At 58.1% G+C, this 15,289-nt stretch overlaps 1 protein-coding gene across 2 annotated transcripts in view; it reads right to left on the bottom strand.

The window, feature by feature from the left end:
- FOXP4 (forkhead box P4) overlaps positions 1-8,308 on the bottom strand; it is a 66,139-nt gene extending 57,831 nt beyond the window's left edge. For both annotated transcript variants that reach the window (XM_074564316.1, XM_074564317.1), the window contains exon 1: positions 7,971-8,308. The gene's annotated coding sequence lies outside the window, so the exon portion shown is untranslated. The remainder of the gene's footprint in view (positions 1-7,970) is intronic.
- Positions 8,309-15,289: the final 6,981 nt, after the last annotated feature.

The following is a 15,289-nucleotide window of genomic DNA, read 5'->3' as shown; positions in this document are numbered from 1 at the left end:
TTACTCCGCGCTCCCGGCAATTTCCCTCCCACCGTCAGGTCTGGCCGCATCCAGGAGGGATGGGCTGGGGGACTTTGGACTCCAGAGGAAGGAGTGACAGCCCGCTGGGTGACGGCCACCCGCCGGGAAACCCTCTTGGTGGCACTAAGCATCTCCCCACCTCCTCCTGCCTCCGGGACAGGGATGTGGGACCACTGGATGCTCAGCAGCGCTGGCCCCTTGACTGGTGCATGGAGCTCCACGGGGAGACGTCGGGGGGCGGGGCGGGGAAGATATCCAAGAAATAAAAAAAATTATGAGTCGTTAAAGGGTGTTTTGGGGGTCCTGGGCTGCTTCTACGCCGTGCTGAGGAGGGGTGACATTTGGGGTTGGCTTCTCCAGACGCAGCAGCCCAAAAGCCAGCGCAGCCCTTGCGAAAGGGCTCCTGGTGCCACGCAGCTCTGCGGGGAGGTGGCTGCCAGGACACGGCCTGGCAAGCGGCACCCAGGGGGGACGTGACACCACACGGGACCCCCGAGCCACGGGAGAGGGTTTTTCCCTCCCCAATACAGGTCTCTGCCCACCACCCCTGCCCCAACCCAGGGCCAGTGGAACCGAAAACTCCCGATGCTCAACAAGAAACTTTCTCTCTGGCAGGTATTTCTGGCCATAAATCGTCCCCCCCGCCCCGGGGGTGGCTCCTCCAACACCCTCAGGACCCCCCACCCCCAGTCCCAAACAGCCCCAAGGCCTTTTGCCAGTGCTGCTGTGGGGCACTTTCCTGGGAGGCAGCGAGGTGTCCCCTGCTGTCCCCTGCCATCCCGGCCAGGCACTTCCATCCCCTGGCGGCTGGGGGTGATGCCATCGGACAAACCGGGAGTCGAATTTTCCCCAAAACCTCACGTCCCATCGGGGTCTGGGGACAGTCCTGCAGCCAGGAGCATCCTCCCGGCAGCACCCAGGACCGCGTGGCCGAAGCGGGATCTCCCGCGCCACAAACCCCCATCCCGCGGTGGCCAACCCAACCGCCGCATCGCGTCGCCATCCCGGCACGTGACGTGTGGCACCCAACCGAGCCGCGAGCCCAGCGCAAGCCCCAGCACACCAGTGAGCCACCCCCACCCCCTCCACCCGGCCATCCCAGCACCGGCAGAAAGTCACCGGGCAAACACATTCCCACTGCGGGCAACCTGCAGGCAGAGAACCAAAGCCCAGGGGCCACCAGGAGGAGGAGATGCTCCTGGGAGATGGGATCCCAGCACGTCCTTCGCTCGCGAGCACAAGTCCCCGCGTTTTATTTTGCGTTAAGCGACCCACCTCGAGCCTTCCTCCGCTCTCCCTCTTTTCTAAGCCTAAAGATATCTTTTTACCAAGCCCGTGACAGCGTCTCGGTGGTTCCCCATCCACATCTCGCTACAGGCAAACAAATCAAGGGCAGTCTCCAGCTTGCAAATTCACCATAAGCAGGCAAAAAGAAAATCCCTCACCTAAAAAAAAAATAATAAATAAATCTACAATTTGTGGCATAAACTGAGACTCGGAGGGTTCAGAGTCAGGGCTTCGATGGCTCCTGGCCCCTGACAAGACTCTCTAGCCCGATGCTCGCCTGGCCCTGCTGAAGCGCTCGCCACCCCGGCCCGCACCGTTGGTGTTTTACGCCTTTATTAGCCTCGGCGCAGTCAAATCCCGCTGGATAAACCCAGCTCCGCCAGCGACGACCTGGCAAAGGTGTGTTGAAAGAAGTTTCGCCACTGCCCGCTCCGGGTGAGCGGCTCAGCCCCGGGTTTGTTTAAACCGGAGCATCGGTGCCCGAGCAAAAACACCCCCCCAGGGACGGCATCTTCCCCGAGACGCCGGAGATGCCAAAACAGCCCGCACACGGAGCACGTACCCATCGCCCGGGGGCCTTCCTCCTCCTCCTCCTCGGGGGTCACAGCCCCCCAGCCCCTGCGCGGTCTCCCGGCCGGTGCCAGCCCCCCACCGGAGCATGGAGGAGATTTGCCAACGAAGCAGAATAAACACCTCCCAAATCGCCTCCAAACTGGGGCCCCCCTATGGGATTTTCTTTCTTTTTCCTCCTTTGGTACCTTAAAAAGAATATTTTTTTTTTCCGCATGTTTCCATAGGTTTTAAAATTAATCTTCCCAAAAGAAGTTTTATTACGGCACCTCTCACTTCCAACAAACACACCCAGGAGCCCCCGGCCGAGCCGAGCCGCCGGGACCAGGAGAAATTTCCTCCTCCCACAGTCACCCTCACCCTCCACTCCCTATTTTGCTAAAAAATAAGCCGTGTTTTTGCTGTCAGTCTGGACCGGGCGGCGCGGGAGGAGGGTTTCCGCCGGAACGCGCCGCCAAGGACTTTTTGCCAACTTGCCAGGGCACGAGAGCCGGGCGGCAAGCGTCGCCTGGGGCCAGCGAACACCGACACGGGCTCGCTTCACCCGACCTCGGCAGAGCCGACTGCAAACACAGGGTTTGTGGTGGTTTTTTCCTTATTAAAAAAAAAAAAAAAAAAAGAAAAGAAGAAGAACGGACGCCGACTCCCTGTGCCAAGTGCCTGGCGCAGGCCGGGCTCCTCTCCCGGGGTATCCCGGTCCCGTCACTGCCAGCCCCGTGCCCACCTCCGCGCCGCAGCATCCTCATCCCTTAGCGACATCCCTCCGGCTCCGTCCCCCCATCTCATCTCTCCTCCAGCGGGATCCTTAGAAAATAAAACGCGGCGGGCGGACGGGCTGCGTTCTGCTCCGCGGCATCGCGCTGCCAACCTCCGAAGGGAGCAGCTCTCCTCCTCCGCTGCCTCTGCCTCTCAATTCTTCCCTGTCCCCGATGCTATTCCACTTGCAAACACATTTTTGTCACGGGCAACCTGATTGCCAGCAACATGTTTTATCACGGAGACTTCCCTACGCGATTGCCAAAAGGGGTTTAAATTAGGAAAAGTTGTTTTTTTTTTTAAAAAAAAAAAACCTCTCAAGCAACATTTTCGCCGTGTTTTATACAACAAACACTTGCAGCAGGGGGGGGGCGGGGGGGGGGGAAATATTAGGAAGTTTTTCAAGCCGTGCCCAGCCCTATCTCGATCTACAAGTTATATTTGACTTTAAAAGGTGCAGCAGCGCGAGCAGGGGGAGGGGGAAGGTTTTGCAAGATGATGAAATGGGTGCGAGCCCTTCCCCGCGCCGCTCTCCCACCGGCGGGCAGAGGAGCGGGCTACTGGCCAAAGCCTCCGCGGCCACCCGGAGGGGCGAACAGGGCCAGCCCCACACGAGCCCGACGGCCACCGGCTGCAAACCTGATTATCACGGCCTTTGGGTTTATTTTCAAGCGAGTAAGGTTGAAAATACCCCTGCGTTTTCGGTCTCCAGAAGCGGCACGCGGAGGATTTTTACATCTTCCGAGACAAACGATGAGTTTCCAAGTGCATTTCCCATTTTATTCCCCCTCCCGCTAACTCGGAGCCTGTCCCTCCGAAGGGAAGATGATGCCCACGGCGCATCCCTCCCGGGGCAGGACCGAGACACCCCCCCCCAGCCCAGCCCCTGCCCCCCGTTACCCCGCGGCCGCGCCGGAGGAGCTGGAAATCAAAGCGGACGGGACAGGAAATTTCAAGTTTCCACTTCCAGCCGCGGCAGGTGACGCCGAGGCGGCGACAGGGTCATTTCGGGAGCCCCGGAGGATAAACCCAGGGTGGCCCCCCAGGAGGAGGAGGTGGGACCCCCCCCACCCCGCGCAGGGAGATACTGGGGTGCAAGCAATGGGGAGCATCCCCACAAAATCCCCCCCAAACCACCTGCCGGCCATGACCGGGGGGGCTCTCGGCGCTTCAAAACCACCGCAGGGAAGCGGGGGGACGAAGGGAAACCCTCCCCCCCCCCCCCGGCTCCCTCTTCCACAAATAAGAGAACCTCCCCCAACATTTCAGGCTACCAAACCCTGAAACGCGCCGCAAAGAGCCATAAACGTGTACTACTTTTAAATAAGAGCAAAAAAGAAAAGCCGGGGAGCTCCGGGCTCTCCCGCCTTTCTCCGGTGGAAGAATGAACCCGTCCCGGCCGGGGGCACGGCTCGCCCCCCACCTTGCTGCTACAAAGGCCAAGCCAGCCCCACACCTCTCCTCCGGCCTCGCTCCCCCTCCCCGTCCACCCTCCAACGAGAAAAGAGGAAAAAAAGGGGGGCGGCGGGGGGGGGGAGGGATAAAATAAAAGGAAATAAACCCCCTGAAAAGCGGCAGCGCCTCGCCAGCCCCTCTCCCCCAGCCCCACATCAGCAGACTCAAAGCATCCCCCCCCCTGCCCCCCGCCTTCTCCAGCGGCGGAAAAGAAAAGCTCCCGGGTTCTCCGGGGCAGCAACTTCACAACTGAGTGCACTCGCATTCCTGCCGGGTTATTAGGAGAGAAAGGGCGAGGGCCCGGAGTAGATATTTTAGTGTCACTTGATTTTATACATTGCGCAGATTAATTTATTTTTATTTATTATTATTTTTTTCCTGCTCTTCCCTTTCCAACGAGGACGGAAAACCCACGGTCACCCGTCTTTCCCGGAGGGCAGGGAAGTGTCTCAGATATTTACGGCATTTACAGATATTTTTTATATTATTTCTCCCCCCCCCGCCTCAGGTCTGAGTATCAGCCCCCTCCCCGCCTTCCCCCCAGCGGCAACTTTAATCCATTTTCTTTCCTTTCATTCTGTTTGCTCAGCCTTCCCCCCTCCCGAACCCCACCGCGTTCTCCATCACATCCTCCTGCCCCAAAGCGGGGGGCACCCATGGGTCCGGCACCCCACGGGGCGACGCATCCCCGGGGTGCACAGGTTAAAGCCCTGGGCGGGGGGGGGCGATTTTCCACACCAATCCTTCTCTCCCGCATTTCTTCCCCCCCCCCCCCATCAAGCCTGACTTTGAGCGATGGAGCCGGTTTGGGTTTATCCCGGGAGCGATGCTCCAGCCCCATCCACACCACACACCCCGGCAAAAGGAGCTTAGGATGGAGGGGGGGGGGGGTGTGTGTGTGTAAAAATTTAAAGAAAAAAAAACCCAAACCAGGTAGCATCTCAAAACAGCAGCTCGGGACCATTATTCGGAAGCTCTTCCCTGCCCGGCCCCCACCACAAAAGGCAGGAGCCACCAGGGCTCCGCAGCCCTGACAAAAGCTCCGCAAAGGAAATTTTGTCCCTTCTTCCCCCCCCCCCACCAAAATCCCCCCTTCCCAGTTTGATTTAAGCGACCTGGAGCAAGGGGGGAAAACAAACAACAAAAAAGAAAAAGCAGGGGAAACAGGGTAATTTTCCCAAATTTGATTATTTTCTCCATCCACCCACCCCCCTGGGGGCTCGGGGGATTTTTCAATGGACTTTAAGGTGGGGTGGGAATTAAAAAAAAAAACAAAAACAAAAACAAAAAAACCAAAAAAAACCCCAAACCCCAAAAAACTAAATTAAGAGTTAGATTTCACAACGCTTGAGAAGCCGGGGAGGCGCGGAAGGGAACACGTCCCCGCAAACACACGGGGACCGGCGGGGGGGGCGGGGGGGGGGGGAAGTCACACCGCCCGGGCGAGACACATGTTGGGTTGATTTAACATCAAATGCCTGTTCTCCAGCGTAACACGTTTCTCGTGTAAATTTTTAACACACAAGAAGAAATTTGTAAAAGTAAATCCGACTTCTGGTTTGGGTTAAAAACAACCCAACCTTTTAATACAGAAACTAATAACATTTTTATTGTATGCCCCACAGCTTTACAATGCTCGCGGAAAAGTGAGGTCTTAATCCGATGCTAAGTTGGTTCTGAGTGTGGTAAAAGGCGAATCTCTGGGTATCGCGGTCTCCCAGCCAGAGCGATGGGGATGGAGGAGCCGCCCGAAGCCGAGGAGTGATCCCGGGGAGGAATTCGGACACAAATTCCTCTAGGACTATATTAAGAATAGCAAAAAAAAAAAAAATAATCCCAGCGCAAGTCTTCAAAGCGGGCGCTTCCCGAGCACGACTCCGAGCAAAGTGGAGTTCGCAGATGCCCATGAATTACTCCTGCTTTCCCTTACGCAAATTTTTATTTGTATTAAAAGGTGCACAGGAGGGGAGAGAGGCAGAGAGACAGCCCGTCGCTTATTTATTTTTTTTCTTTTTCTTTTTTCCAAAGGGGAAAGAAAAAAAAAAAATAAAATAAAAAAGAATCGCTCCCGAATGGAAAAAGAAAAACCAATTACACTCCACTTGTTCTCTCCTATCCACACCTTCGAAACGCGCCTGCCAACTCAAAACAGATTTCCTACCACCAAAAGAAACACTGGGAGCGATCTGCTGCTAAGGCGGCACTTTCCGCAGCGCCTTTCTTTTTTAGCGGGGGAGAGGGGGAGCGGGGAGAGGAGACAGAGGCGCGTTTGTTTATCCCGCAGAGGAGGGAGATGGAGCAGGGAAGAATAGAAATCTCCGAACTTTGCCGGCGCTGGGGCTGGGAGAGCATCTCGCAACGACGGCGGACACCGGGGTGGAAACGGGATGAAAGAGGCTGATCCGGGGCTCCCGGCGACGCCTCCGCCAGCTTCGCTAAACCAGATTTGCCCGGGAATTTCTCAACTCCCAGAAGACGACAGCTTCGTAATAAAAACTCTTTTTTCCAAAAAAACCACGTTGTTATTATTGCCAATACTATTAGTCGCCGCTGACGGGAGGGTCCCAGCCTGCGGAGACCTCCCGCAGGCGGCGGGCATCGTCTTGAGGTTAAAGACCCCCCCAAAACCCTTGGAAAAAAACAAAACAAATATCCCCGACCTCAAACAAAGACACACCAAAACCTCTCCAACTTCCCAACTGGGCGAAAAAACGCAGGGAACGGGCAACACCGCAGCTGCCGTAGAGTCGTCCCCCCAACCCCTGCCCCGCCATGTCCGGAATCCAAACCTGCGGGAATTTCTTGGGAATATTCCTCCAGCTCCATCCAAAGCCGTGCATTTGTCCTCCTCTCCCCTCACCTTGCAGTTTGGGTCAGTGTTTTAGACACGGCGCAGGATTTTGGGTGCCGGAGCGACGGCCGGGCTCGGCTGCAGGTTGACGGCGGCGGCTGTTTCTCCCAGTATTTTCAAAACTTGGGGCTGACTTAATTATTTATCTCCAAGGAGGCGATGGCACCCGCTGGGCCGCTCCTCGGCACCCAGCGGCGGGGCTGGGGCTGAGTTAAAATTAAGCGGGGGGGAGGGGGGGGAAATTGGGGGGAAAACCCCCCCAAAACCCACCCGAGCCCTCCCAAGCAGCCGGAATTAAAACAAAACTGCCAGGCAGAAGAGAAAAATGGGGGTGGGAAATGGGAAGCACCAACAAAGGGAGCCCAGGGGCTGCCGTGCCCCCCCCCCCCCCGCCTGGTGCTCAGCACCCCCCCACCCCGGGGGGCGGCGGGACCCCACGGCGCCGGGGCAGCGGCAGGTCTGGATCCGGCACCGGCAGCGCGGCTCTCCCGGCGGCGGAGCAAGTTCTCCGGTGCCCGACCCCCCCCCTTCCCCTTTCCCTTCCCCCAACCCCCCCACTCCCCGAGGGGGCTGCCCCCCCTCCTTCTCCTCCCCTCCGCCGGCCGCGGAAACGCCTCGGGGTCGGGGGGGGCGGTGAGGGGTGGCGGAGACCCCCGTGCCCGCCCGCCGCCGGGGCTTCCCCGGGCGCACCGAGCCGGGGACACCTCCCCGGGGTGCGCACCGAGCACCGACACCTCCCCCCCCCCAGGGGGACCCCGCACCCCCCGCGGCGCCGCTCCCTTTGTCCGGCCGCCGCAACAAACTTCCGAGCGCCGGGGCGGGAGGGGGGGGGGGACACGGACCCGCCGCGCTCCCGGGGAGGATGGCGGGGGGTGGCATACACAACCGGCACCCCCCACACCTGCCGGTGGGGATGGGGACCGGGGAGGGCAGCATCCCGAATTCTTCCCCCCCCCCCCCGCCGGCAGCAGCACGGGGCAGTCCGGCGGCGGGGACACGCACCCACCCGCCCCGCTCCGTTCTCACCCACCTGGTCGCGCCGAGCGCCGGGGATCCGCGGCGGGGCATGCGGCCGCGCCGCCTCTCGCCGCCCCCCCGCCGCCGCCGCCGCCGCCACCACCACCCCCCCGGGACCCCCTTCCCCAAAACTTCGACGGGGCGGCCGCGGCGGGGCTGCGAGCTTAGGAGCGGCTCGGCATGGCGGGGACCGGGGGGTGGGGGGGTGGGCTACCGGGCACCGGCACCACCACCGCCGCCGCCGCCGCCGCCCCGGTGTCCCTGCTGCGGCTGCTGGGCGGCGCCGGGCCGTGCGGAGCGCGGGCAGCCCCGGGGCCGGGCCGGGGCCGTGCGCGCCGCGCTCAGGTCCGGCTCGGCGCGGCGGCGGCGGCGGCGCGGGCGCGGCGGCGCGGGGCGGGCGCCGGCCGCCCTACCATAGTTCCTCTAAAGCAGGTGCAGCCGCTTTCCCCGCCCGACACCCCTCCCCGGGGCGCGCACCACCACCACCCCCCCGCCCCAACCCGCGCTGCCGCTATTTTTTTTTTTTTTTTTTTTTTTTTTTGGGGGGAGGGGGGAGTATCCCCACCCCCCCCTGCACACACCCCAGTGCGACGGGTCCCGGCCTCTCCCCCCCTCTCTCCCCCTCCGCATCTTGCTCGTTAACGCCTGCGTTAATTGGGTTCCGCTGCTCGTGGCGCAGCGATGTCTTGGAGGGGGGAATTCGTGGGAGGGAAACTGAGGCACGCGGGAGTGGCGGGATGTAGGGTGCTGGGGGCACACACGCCCCCCCCCCCCCTTTACTCACAGAGCTGGGAAAGAGTCACTAAACCCATTTTACAGATGGGAACAGCGAGGCACTGAGCTGGTGACACCAGCAGCCCCCCAGCCCTGCCCTGTTACACCTCGACATCCCGTCCCGCCGGCAGGAAGAGGGTCCCCACAGCCCTTGGGGGAGCAGAGCCCAACTCAGGGCGCTGGACCCAAACAGCACCCAGATGCTGGACCCAAACACCTGGATGAAGGCCCCAAACCTCCCTGCGGATGCAGGACCCCAAAGTATCAGATACAGGACCCCAAAGCATCACTGGGATGCAGGACCCCAAATCATCACCCGGATGCCAGACCCCAAAGTGTCGCCCAGGCGCTGGGGTCACTCGGAGCCAGTCGGGGAGTCTCAGTTGGCTGTGGAGGAGGGCTCGGAGCAGCACTTTGGGAGGTGACATTCCCACCTGCGCAGGTTGGGGACGGATGGGCCAAATCTCACGTGGAAGGAGTGAAATAAAGTTTTTCACCAAGTGTCAAAGCCGCTATGTGTCAATAGCACCAAAGTGTGACCACTCTATGTTCTCCTTTTCTTACCTCGAAAGTAGCTTTTGGGAAATTTCCATTTTATGGACAGATAAAACAGTTTTAAAAGGTGAAATCGGAATGAAAAGTATTTCAGCTCACCTGGATTTTATTTTGTTTTTCTATAATTTGATTTTTTACAGGAAAACTTTTTAAGAAAATAATCTATTCTTGAATGAAATTCTGTATCTGGGAATTTCTGGGCGATGGAAAAGCTGGTTGCCTCCAGCTGCACGCTCTGGTGGCCCCAGCAAAGATCCCAGCAAACCCAGCAGTTTTGCCCCCCCCCAAAAAAATCTTCCCTGGAGGGGACAAACGGGGCGAGGGCTGGGGGTGCGGGACTTGGCTTCTGGAGGCCTGGGATTTTCCAGAGGGCTCGGCTTGTTTTCAGCCACCCCCGAGGCTCCCGCGGGGGGAGCGTTTGCTGCACACCCACTTCTGCAGAATCGGGTCCCGGCGGCAGGAGCCCGACTTTCTTGGAAGAGGCCCCCCGCCACGGGACCCAGTTCTCGGAAGCGCGGTGCAGCGGCGCTGCGGGCGGGGGGGAGCTCCGCTTCTTGTCAGCCCCCTTTCCCTTGGGGAGGGGACAGCGTTCCCCTCTCCCTTGCAATGAAAAACCAGATGAACCCCCCCAGAGCCAGCCCTCTCCGTGCTCCCTGGCTGTTTCTCCATCGCAGGCAGGGGGTTTCCTGCATGGGTCGGACCCGGCGCAGGCAGCCCCCCCTTGCCATGCTGGGCAGGACCCCTCTGTGGGCAGCACGAGGCTCAGCACCCCGCAAACGCCAGTCTGGCACCCCTGGCCTGGCACAAGCCCCCCTCACCGTCCTCCAGCCTCCCCTGCACCGTGGGAGGCCACCGGGCCACCCCTTGCACCCGCAGTCGGGGCCGGCCGAGCATCGTCCATGGGAGCCCCCCGGCCGAGCCGGAGGCCTGGACCCCACCGCCACCATGGCAAAGGCATTTTTTCCTTTATTTATCTATTTATTTGCACAAAAGGGAAATTTTAACTCAAGTGTTAGAAAGCAGGAAGGTGTTGAGAGCCCTTTCTGTGCTCAGGCTTCAGAGACACGAGACACCCCAACCCACCTGGGGGCCGGGTACCAGGCGGGAAGCGGAGAAGCTTCGATTCCCCCCACATCCCTCCTGGTATTTTGCAAATCCGTGAAGACGTCGTAGCGCCGAGACCACTGTGATGAGTTTGCTCCCCGCACGCAGAGGGGCAGACCCACAGAGGCTGCCCTCCCTTGCCCCATCGGCATCCCCGGAGGAAGCCTGGGCCCCGCAGTAGCCAAACGGAGACACCGCAAGTCACCGCCTGCCCCTGGCTCGGCCAACACGATGCTCTACGGGCTATTTTTGTGGGTTCAAGGAGTTTTATTTCCCTCCCAGGGACATAAAAGCTGTTTTTCCCAGTCGTCTCCCCAAATTTGTACCCTAAGACCCAATGTTCTGACTTTATGAGTTATTCACCCAAATATCAGCCTATGAAAAACAGAATATATCTATTTTTTAATCCCAAACCGGCGCTTTTCTGAGCGAAAAATGGCTTTGAGCGACGGGCCTCGTCCAACCTGCGCTTGCCCTCTTTTCTCAACATAAGAATAGCCCCTTTGAAGACATCAAATAGCATCCGAGCGGGAAGGATTTGCACAAAAAGACGACGGGCAGCCTTCCGCCAAGGGGAGTTTGTGGATTGAGCGTGGCCTCAAGATCCCTCTTTGTTCAGCCGTGTCAGCCAGGAAAAAAATAAAAAATAGGAATGAATCTGGGTGAGGAGACATGGCTTGACCGGGCTTCGGCACCGACGGTGATGCCGTACCCACCTCGTCTGGAAGCCCATTGCCACAGGGACATCAGGGATGCTGCAGGGGAGGCCAGGAGATTCCCAGGAGGGCGACGGCAAGAGAGACCACGGATGCTCGTGCTGCAGCACTGAACTCCCAAAAGAGGAAAAAAAGAAGGAGAAAACTTCCTTTATCCTGCAGCAAGCTTCAGGAACGTATCATCTCCAAATGGTGTAACAGGGGCAGCAGGATTCAGAGCTCTTGGATTAAATATCTCACATAATGTCCGGTTATAAAGCGCTGAGACACGCGGCCGCAAAACCGGGAGTTAGTGTGAGGTAAGCGACAGGTCCCAAACGCAGTGTCCTTCGTCTCTCCTAGGAAAATGACACGTTCCAGCTCTTCCAAGCGTGATGCTCATCCTCACTCATGCCTCTGCAATCGATCCCCAAACTCTTTATTTGTGGGAAATTGTTTCTCCTGGCAAAGTCTTTTTTTTTTTTTTTTCTTCTCTCCTCCCGAAAGTGCTTTTCTAACCAGAACATTGAAAACCTTTATAAAGTGAAAATGTTCAACCAAAAGTTTTCGATCCTGTGGTTACCTGGAATGGAAATATTCTCTGGCTGCTCTAAGGTTAACAGAAAGCGGAAATCATGGAAAAGGTCAGTTTGGGGTTGTCCTAAATCCCACTCAAGGCAAAGCAGCTCCAAACCGGGCAGCATCCGCATCCTTCCGGGAAAGTCCTCTCCAAGCCGGATTTAAAGCCCATTTGCCCCATGTTATAATGGGTGGTGGAGAACATAAGAGATGAAGCTCATTTTTCTGTGTTTTCTTCGATGGGATGAGTAACTTCAAGAAGAAAACCTGACTTTTCTAACAATGTTCATTGGAAAAAATGTGTTTTTGAAGATGTGAAGGAGTTCCCTGAACCCCTCTGCTTCCTGCCTTGCCTCCGATTCTCTCCCTCCTCCTTTCAAGGCAAAATAAAGAGGAAAAAAACAGATGGAAAGAAGCAAAAGAAGAAAACTGGGAATGGGAAAAAAAAAATTGGAATGGGAAAATAGGGAGAACAAGGGAAGAAAGTTACTTTTTCCCTTCCAGAGCAGTGTTTTGGGGAGAAAGCCATGAGTTGGCACAGCTAAGCCCCAAATTCCCATCCCTTCCAAGGTGGAAATTTCAAGAGATGAGTAGAAAAGCTGGTTTTCCACCCAAATTACACCAGCCCCTTTCCTGCAGTTCTTGCAGCAGCACCCCGTGAAGCTGCGGCGCCCGGCAGCGCTCGGAGCCCAGCCCTCCATCCTCTCCCTCGCCTCCCGGGGGGTCCGGGACTGAGCCATGCCAGGGTCCATCTTGGCAGCGTTTGCACCCAGGATGCGCCGGAGAAGGATGCGGGATGAGTCCTCCTCGGGCGAAACCCACCGTTCCAGGCACCGCATCCCCGTCCAGTGCAGGGCTGGTGGAGCCGGGGGTCCCGAGGAGACCCCCCCCCAGAGCCCTCGAGGGAGGATTCGGCGTGGCCTCAGCCCACGTTCGCCAGCCACCGGAGGAAGCCGGCTTTGCCCAGACGTGCTGGCAGGGCCGCGGCCGACGCCGAGCTCTTGGACCCCGCTCGCCTCTTGCGTAAGGCAAAGAAATGATGCACCGAGTTACTGTAAGTGATGAGAGGCTCCTGGCTCCCTTTTAAAGCGACAGGCTGCTGTCTGCCCCCAGGGCCGGCATCGCCCCCCCCTGCCCCAGCCTGCGTGCCCCCGCTGCCCTCAGCCAAAAAGCCCCCCAGCGTTTCCCCAGGGGAGCAGCCCCCCGGGGAGGAGGGTCCTGACACCCTCAGGGGCTGGTGGCTCCGCCTGGGAGCTGCACATAGAGGAGAGACTTTGGGGGGGAATGTTGCGGGGGGGTGCAGCAACTCAGGCACAGCGGGGGCTTTGCAGCCCCTCCGGCTTGCAGCAGTGCCGTGCCTCAGTTTCCCCTACTTGCGCAGACAGACAGACGGGGCTCAGCTGGGCTTTCGTGAGCCAAAGTTAAAGGTTAAAGGAGAGACAGGCGAAAACACCAGCGCCTGGGTGTGCGGCTCCCACACACGGAGAAAAGGATGTGGCGTGGGGGGTCTCCAGACAGTGACCAATTTCCCTCCGCGCCTGCACAGCCTCAGCGCGGGAGAGGAAGGAGCCTGCCAGCGGAGGGGCTGCGGGTCGCCCCGCGGCGGGGCACCCTGCGTCCCCCACGGAGCCGTACCCCCGCGCGGAAGCCCACGTGTCGCACCGTGCCGTGCCACCAGCACACGGAGACACCTGGCTTTTCTCTCCTCACCAGCACGTGCCGTGGTTTGGTGTGGTTTTTTGTTTGTTTTTTTTTTTTCCTTTCCCCTTTTCTCTTTTTTTTTTTTTCCTTTATCTGCTTTTCCAATAACGTTACTCATCCAGAGCAGGACGCCGGCGTTCACCACTCACCGTGTTTGTCTGCATTGTTTCCTTCGGGGAGATGCTTTACCCGCGCGCGGTGACTCCTTGTCTGAGCCGTCACGGTGCCGAGCGGCGGGGATTACTCATGGTGTAAAGGTTGGAGAAAGGAGGGGGGAGGCCAGATTCGGCGCTTTGTCTGCAGTTGTTCATTTCTCACTCTTTGATATATTTTTTTTTTTTTTTTTCCCCTCCTCTCTTTCTTCTTCTGCCAATACTCTCCATCCTGGCTCCCGGAGCTCCCTCCTCCTTGTTCTTACACCGGGGCCAGAGCATCTGGCTGAATCCCTGTGGGATGTAAAAGGACCTCTCCTGCCCTGCGGGTGCAAAGGGGTTCTGCATCCCCTCGCACCCAGCCGGGAGAACCAGTCCCTCCCTTTGGGACCCTTCTCTTCCCACGCTGACCACCGCCGCCAGCTCTGCCCGCTCCACAGTTGCCCATTTCCGCTCATTCTTGGCCCAACTTTCCCCCCGTCTCTGCAATGACATTCCCAGGCTGCACAAACCGCTCTGCCCACGCTGGACCAGAGCCGACCCCGACACACACCCCCCCCCGCCCCCGCCAGAGAAGACCCAAAACCTGGTGCGTAAAACCTCAGCCATCGTTAGGCGTAATAGCAGGATAAAGGCACCGGAAAAAATATCTCGGAAGCCCGAGATCCTCGTTTCAGCCCCGGATCTCGCCAGGTTCCCCGACGGGCGCCGGCCAAGGGCTGACGCGCGACCTGCCGCGTCCGCAAGGCTGGGGCACAACCCGCCGGTTTAAGCTCCTGCTTGGGAAGACTCAACAGAAAAGCATTTGGGGCACGGTCCTTCCCTTCCTCCGCGCAAACCCGCGGCAGATCAATGAATATTTTAACAAAGAAATATTTCATTAAAAGAGTTGATTGCTTAATGAACTGTCCCTGTGAGCCATCAAAATGCAATTTTTTTTTTTTTTTCCTCCCTTTAACGAAGGCGAAGATTCATATCACGAAGAACTGGCTTATCAAATTACCGTAATAGCCTGTGTAGACCAAGCCCGTGGAGTGGCGCGGGGAGGCCGGGGGCTGCCTCGCCCCCGGGACGCAACTCCACGGGTGCGTTTAGACGATCGCGAACAAGATGGGACCAGACCAGGGTCCCTGGGTGCAACCGGAACGTGATCCATAAATAACAGTGGTTGGGATAGCACGAGGCAGGTCTGTTTTCCTTTGGGCTGCCAATATTTGAAGGGTATGAAAACGATCCATCTTTTTTCCCCCATCCTAAGAATGTGACAAAGGGACAGCACCTGGTTCGAGACCCCTTAAAAACCGGTTCTGATGCCCGAGTCTACAAACTCAGCAAAGTTCTGCCGGATTCGCACCAGGGCTCCAGCCTCGATCACCTGGCTCTCACCTCGGGTGATTAAAAGAGAAAGGCATCCAAAAATGTAATCGGCTCTCTCTTATCGACGCCGTTTGCCTGTTTGTGTGCTGTGATGGAAACAGCCGAGTGCTTCCCGTGGCGGCTGCCGGGCAGGACCTCGCCCCTCTCTTCCTTGCTCCTTTTTAAAGTTTCCATTGCATTGAAAGTTTATTAATGAAAATATTCCTCTTCCTCTCCTGTTTCATAAAGACTCTGCTTAGGGCGAGAGCCGGGAGACGCTCGCCAGGCTCCCAGGCCGGGCACGGCTGGCGGGAGCAGAGTCATTAGCGGGCGGGAAATGAACAATAACCTGACAAGAAACGACCAATTTTCTATCAATTAGAGCGAAGCCTCTTTTTGTCTTTTTGTAAAATTAA

This window comes from Larus michahellis, chromosome 21, assembly GCF_964199755.1.
Source record: "Larus michahellis chromosome 21, bLarMic1.1, whole genome shotgun sequence".
Classification (NCBI taxonomy): domain Eukaryota; kingdom Metazoa; phylum Chordata; class Aves; order Charadriiformes; family Laridae; genus Larus; species Larus michahellis.
Note: the sequence above shows the minus strand (reverse complement) of the source record. Positions and strands in the feature narration are given on the sequence as shown.